The following is a 6550-nucleotide window of genomic DNA, read 5'->3' on the forward strand; positions in this document are numbered from 1 at the left end:
TCTACCCTGAACCATAAAAGCTAATTAGTTTCTTCGGATATGTCCCTTTTTTCCTCTTAAGCCATTGCCTTCTCATGTGTCAACCAAGAGTCCAATGCCATTAGTTGCACATCCCCCATCCTAGAATTTGGATTCCAAAAGTTCATGTTAGTCAATATGAGGTTGTGCGTGTAGGATTATTTCATCTTAGCTATATTCTCCACTCTAGCTCTATTACAAATTTCAATAAAATGTTGTAGTGTTGGAAGAGTAGTGAACCATATTGTACTAGAGTTTTGATTTGAAATGAAAGCCACTACTCTTTAATGAACATGACATATGTTTTGATGTATTTCTCAAATGGGTGACCTCCATAGACAACCTTTCCATGGTAGCAAGTTTCCCTTTTTTCTCATGAAACTACTCTTTCAATCTCTTGTTCTCGATTTGTAGTTGTTGCCTCATGGTTGACTCTCTCAGCCTCAAATCAACCATATCTTCACCCATCTTATTCATTTTATCTTCCATCAGGCCCACATCCTCTACTCCCTTAGATTTTGCAATCTGCATCCATCGGTGGGTTTGACTTATTTCTTTGTCTAGCTTAAGGAGGATTGGGACTGCAAATTTGGTGGGTATTATTTTTCCTTGCTCATAAAATTTGTAGCAAGACCCAATATCTGGTTGAGGATTAGGCTCTTGTAGCTCCCATGGTCCTTCTCCTCCCTTTTGAGGTTGTGCAACACTTTCCTGTAGCACTGCCTTACTTTCCTGTAGCATCTTTGCCCATTCTTGTAGCACTACCCTGCTTTCCTGTAGCATGGAAATTTCTTCTTGTAGTTGTCTCATCTTGGCTCCCCTAGTGTTTGGCTTCCTTTGGGAGGTTTGGGGTTGCTTTCCTTTATTTTTGAGGGAGGTCACCTCTTCAATTTTCTTCTTACCCTTCTCTAATTCCCCCTCTTGGTGACTAGTTGAACCCTCAATGGTGATGGGGGTAGTTGTAGAAGGAACGTTTTGGGGTGCTTGTGGTTGTTTAAGAGGAGGAATTAAGGAAGGTGGTTGATCCCCCTAAAGCCTCCATCCTTGTGATGGATTAATACATTGACGTGGTTGAGTAGGATATGGTAGGAAGTGAGGAACAACATTTTGAGGAGTATATGGCCAAGGAGTGGACATAGACCAAGGTGAAGGGTGAGGAGGGAACCGATGTTGATAGTGAGAATTCTGATTAGCATTGAAAGGAGAGGGAACGTTCATACCTTGTTTCAATTGCCTTGGAGCTTGTGGCCTCTTTAAAAAGGAATTGTTACATGCTCCCTTCTTCTCCTTGGTAGATAGCCTTTGGATTTGGAAAAGATGGAAATTTATCAGTGGAATGGTTATCATCACATACAAAACATATTTCTATGATATTTGAAGGACATTGTTTCCTAAGATATCTTTTAGTCCATTGATGGAAAAATATGGCTAATTCCTTTTCTTCTTCCTCCTAAATTATTTTGATCTATATGGTGTCCATATGCATGGAAAATTTATGTAATATTTCAGTATCCATGTCCTCTAGCATACCTCCTATATCATTTTTAGTAACCAAGGAGGAGGAATAAGGACTTACTGAGATTTTGCTTGCTCTACCTCTTTTTTTAGCAACCCTGGAATGATTTTTAAATAATTATTTTATATCATCATAAGCAAGTTGATATATGTATCCATTAACTAGTATGTTAAGTGCTTCCATTAGATCTTTCCTAACTCCTCATAATAGAACTATCTTTAAGGAGTCTAGATCCAAGGTGCAATTATGCACCCTTCTATAACTCAACTAGAATCTCTCCTCAAAATATTCCAAAGACTCATTTTCTACTTGGATCATTTTGAATATCTCATCCCTGGTATCTCTTTCTCTATAGTAATATCGATACTTACTATTGAAGGCTTATTGTATTTTTTCCCACGTGGTGATGTTATCTACTTCTAGGATCATGAATCATCGAAGGGTTGTATCTTTAAGGGTGGAAGGTAACAATTTGAGCTTGTGATCTTTAGGTCTATAGTGATCATTTCTCCATACCATAGCAAACTGAAATATGAAAGTGTTAGGATCCTCTATAATCAAAACATATAAGTGTGGGAGGATACATGGATTAATGTTTTTCATTCTAGCTTCTCCATCTATTTCCCTAATGGGAAATGTAAACACTTCTGGTTGTCTACCTTCAACAATAAGTGGGGTGTGAAGGTTTTTCTCCTTATGCAAAATCCTCAAAGATCCTCACTTGCTCACTCAAAAGGGCCTCAAATGTCCCTATGGATATGGTAGGAAGCTCACAATTAGTTGAAAAGGGCTAACTATTAGTGGAAGTGGGGTTTTTTGGTAGAAGTTTTTCGATTTCTTAGGCTAAATCTTTGAGGCATAAAAGAAAAGAATGCAATTTTTTATTTTGTTTTATTTTCTAAAAATAAGGTAATGATGTGTTTTTTATTTTTGCAGGAGATGAAATGAAATAAGGAGAAAATCAAATAAAGAAAAAATCAATACATATCCTAACACCTCCCTAAAAAATGGCTCCAAAAAGTGATGGCCCTCAATATTGCAACAACAATGTTGCAACTCCTAAGGGTCTCAGCTTTAATTGTCATCCTGAGTTTCATACAAAATCAAGAGGAGAAAAAATTGTATGTGTAATAGGCACTATCTCTTCCTCTTTTTTATTTTTATGTAGGTGGAAATACTAAAATGAAAGCTAGATGTACAAAGACGAAGTTGACTAATCTAAGCTACAGGGGAATTGCAATTGTAGGAAATAACTTGCTAAAAGGAAAATGACACACAAAACTATGCTATTTTCAATAAAGGGAGACACACTTGAACACTTATTCAATACCTACGATGAAATGAGAGCACAATTTCACACCTCTATGCTCTCTTTCAAGGAAAAGAAAACACACTATTGAAATAAAAGCCTATAAACTGAAAACCCTAATTTGCAGAAAAAAGTATTTTTCTAAAGCAAACCAATGAAAAGAATATGCATGGTCTATATAACTTCAAGTACCATTATCAGGGTTCTAGGAGTCTTGTAATATACCAAAGAAGAAAAATTGTGAATTTATTTCAAATATGAGAGAGTTTGAAGGGCTAATTACAATCTGCTACGAGAGTCCTTGTTTTGCTATGGGAGATAGTCTAGCAAGCCAATAACCAAGAAAAATGAAAATTTGATAAGCAAGGAATCTATGGAGAAGTTATAAAATGATAAAATGAACTTATTCAAATCATCAAAATAACTTGTTTCAAGTTCAACCTAGAAAAATCAAATTTTTGTGTTTCATGTAGCTGCAAAATAGGTTACACAATGCAAAAAAATACTGAATAGTAAAAAGTGAATAGAAAATTTGTGGCAACAAAGAAATGAAGAAAATTCAAACTGGAAATTTCGTTAACTACTACAAATATTATAACCAAATGCTTAGATAACCTAGAAGAAAGTGTTGTTCATGAAAACCTTCTAATTAACCATGCATGAGTGTTCGAAACAAAAGTATTTTTTAGAAATTCCCTACAAAAGTAAATAGATGGATACTATTAATAAGAAATAGTATAAGAGGGATATGGAGCACCTAGGGTGGGACCTAACCCAAACAATCTCGTAACCCTTAGAAGAAAGCCAAACTAGGAGTTGAACCATTGCTAGATCCATTGCATATTTCTTTGTGTCCATGTGTTATAATGTTCTGTCATGGATCTACAAAGCAGAATTTCCTATAGATTCAAAAGCTCATGTAATCTACTAAAAAAAGAGACAAGAATCTACTTCTACTTTCAACCAGCGAAAGCCAATAGATCAATGAAAACAATATGAACAAGAAGAAGATAAATCAATGGCCCATAACAAAATATATATCCTGGGAAAGCCACAACACAAAACCCCTACTAGATATATTACATTAATTAGAAATACAAGATGAGAATACAATGCTTGTTCTCACAAGAACAATCCCTGCACAAGTATAATCAACTCTCAGCTCACAAGCTAGCTCAAGCCAAACTCTAGGTCTATTCTGTAGCTCTCCAATCCCCTATTAACTTGTGCCATTCCTAGGATGAATAACTCGTATTTAAAGGGAATGCATGCTTCCAAAACTACACAATCCAAACATAGTTTCTTCTCTGATTGAATGCATGATATTTAAAACTTAGTAAATCATACAACTGGTAGTACATTGTCCCTGCACTCTAGTCTCAACTGGGTCTTTCTCTAAACTAACATGCATGTGTTTCTCATGAGGGAATATTCAGTTAGCTGGAGGAACACTTGTGGATGCACCAGTGCACCAACTGACTGTTAGTACTTTATTAGTTCCACAAACAGTTAGAACTAATTTAACTGACTATAACTCAGTAAATTGAGTTAATCTAATTACAACTCAAATAAACTCATCGTGGACCCCTAAAATTTAGGGAGAACACTTACATGACTTCAGATAGACTTCTAACACGAAATTCATAAGATAATTAAGTTAATTGAACTTAATTAACTATTTACAAATTTCTATGAGAATAGAATTACAATTTTAATTCTCAATTTAATTCAAGGACAAATTAAATTGGAATTTATGGATTCTATTTTTAACATTTCTTATTGCTATTTTCAACACTCCCTCTCAACAAGAAAGGAATTCAACTCGATCCCGATCCTGAACCTTTGGAATGTTCTGCATGCAACACTTTTCTCTAGTGTTGTTTCTACAACAACCCCAGAAACTAAAAAAATCCAACCTGAATCAATATGAACCATCTGTCATCAAAGTGTCTGACTGCTATTTCCTCTATCAACTGAAAACTCTATGCTTCTGCTGACTCTGCCTTTCTACACTGTTGTCAACTCTTCTCTACACTCTTCAGTATCTGACTACTCTAGCGTTTGTCCCCTGATCTTTGACTGCATCAATTGCCACTAGTTCCTCTTGCTACTATGTACTTTGGGCTCCTGTAGCAAGCTATGATCCATGAGATAAAACCTCTCAATGGACCCTACCCAATTTTAGCCCTTTTGAGACTATCATTTCACATTGCCCCACCTCACGCTTGTAGGTATGGCTGCATGTGCTCCCTCTTCCCACTTGGCTCAAAATTCCCCACTACTGGAGGTCTTTTCATGAGTGGGTGCTTCCATTCGGTCTCCTCTCTAGTTCTCCAATTGTGGCTACTCCACAATTGTCTAAGACTGCTTCGAAGGCTTCTTCTGGGGCTACATGTTGAGAGGTAATTTACTCTCCCTCTCAACCACCAAGTCTCTAACATTTTCCTTCCTCCTCAAGGCTTTGCATTCATATTGTACCTCAAGAGCATATAGGTTATTGACTTGTGCACTGATCACTTTCACCTTTCCCGTCGTGATGTGTTTAAGGAAAACATTTCCCTCACTAAAAATCACATCATAGACACGATCATCCAATACCGTAGTTGAAATAAGATTCTTCTTTATTCCTGGAACATACATCACATCTGTGATCCTGAGAGGGGGCCCAGACTCCATCTGAAAGGTAATCATAACGATCCCGGTAGCTCTATACCTCCCATCATCTCCAAACTCTATGCTTTTCTTGAGGTCTTTCTCCTCAGAATCACTAAAGAGATCTATGTTCCCCTTCATATGGAATGACGCACTGTTGTCAATATACCACACACCTCCCATGATAGTGCTATCCATGCATGCAATGAGAGTGAGTCAAGTTCGAATTTGGAAGCTAGTGCTTTACCTACTGCAACTACTATAGGCTCCTTCTTGCTTGCTTTCTTCCTTGGGAAATTCATGGCATAGTACCCATGCTCGTGATAGTGAAAACACTTGACTTTCAACAAGTTAATCTTCTTGCTGCCCGCCTCACCTTGGGACTTCTTTCCCTTGGCCTTCTTTTCCTTACTTGCTAAGGCAAAGTCTTCTTCCACTTCATTGGAAGAGGTTCCATCTTTGGTGTTCCATCGAAACTCCTCTTGTAACAAATCCGACCACAATCGTTCCCAATCTAGCAGCTTCTCCCTCCCATTGACAGAGTCGTGATATCTATCCCAACTCTTGGGAAGTCCTAGGAGAGCTAGGCTCACCATATCATCCTTGGCAACAATTATTCCAACACTTCCAAGCTCATCTTGACAATCAGTGAACTTGGTCAAGTAATTTGGAATTGAGTCGCCCACCTCCATCTTGATTTTTTGAAGTTTATATTTTAGTGCCAACTTCTTGTGGTCACTAATGTTCTAGAAATGTCCTGTCAATGATTTCCACATAACATACAGAGTCTCTTTCCCATGAAGACTTGAAACAATGTGGTCTTGAACTCCCTTAAGGATTATCCGCCTCGCCCTTGCCACACACTTCTTCCATTTAGCCAGATATTTTGCATCTGATACTGGTGGCTTAGGAATGTCTTGATCAATGAATTCCTTCAAGCCATTATCCTCCAACATGGCCTCCATCCTATCCTTCCAGGATATATAATTCGATCTTCCATCCATGGTATACTCGAACCGCAAACTCTAGAATGCCATATGCCGATCTTGAAGTAT

Source organism: Pinus tabuliformis, chromosome X (genome assembly GCF_031772625.1).
Source record: "Pinus tabuliformis cultivar Carrire ecotype Pingquan chromosome X, CPIR1, whole genome shotgun sequence".
Classification (NCBI taxonomy): Eukaryota; Viridiplantae; Streptophyta; class Pinopsida; order Pinales; family Pinaceae; genus Pinus; species Pinus tabuliformis.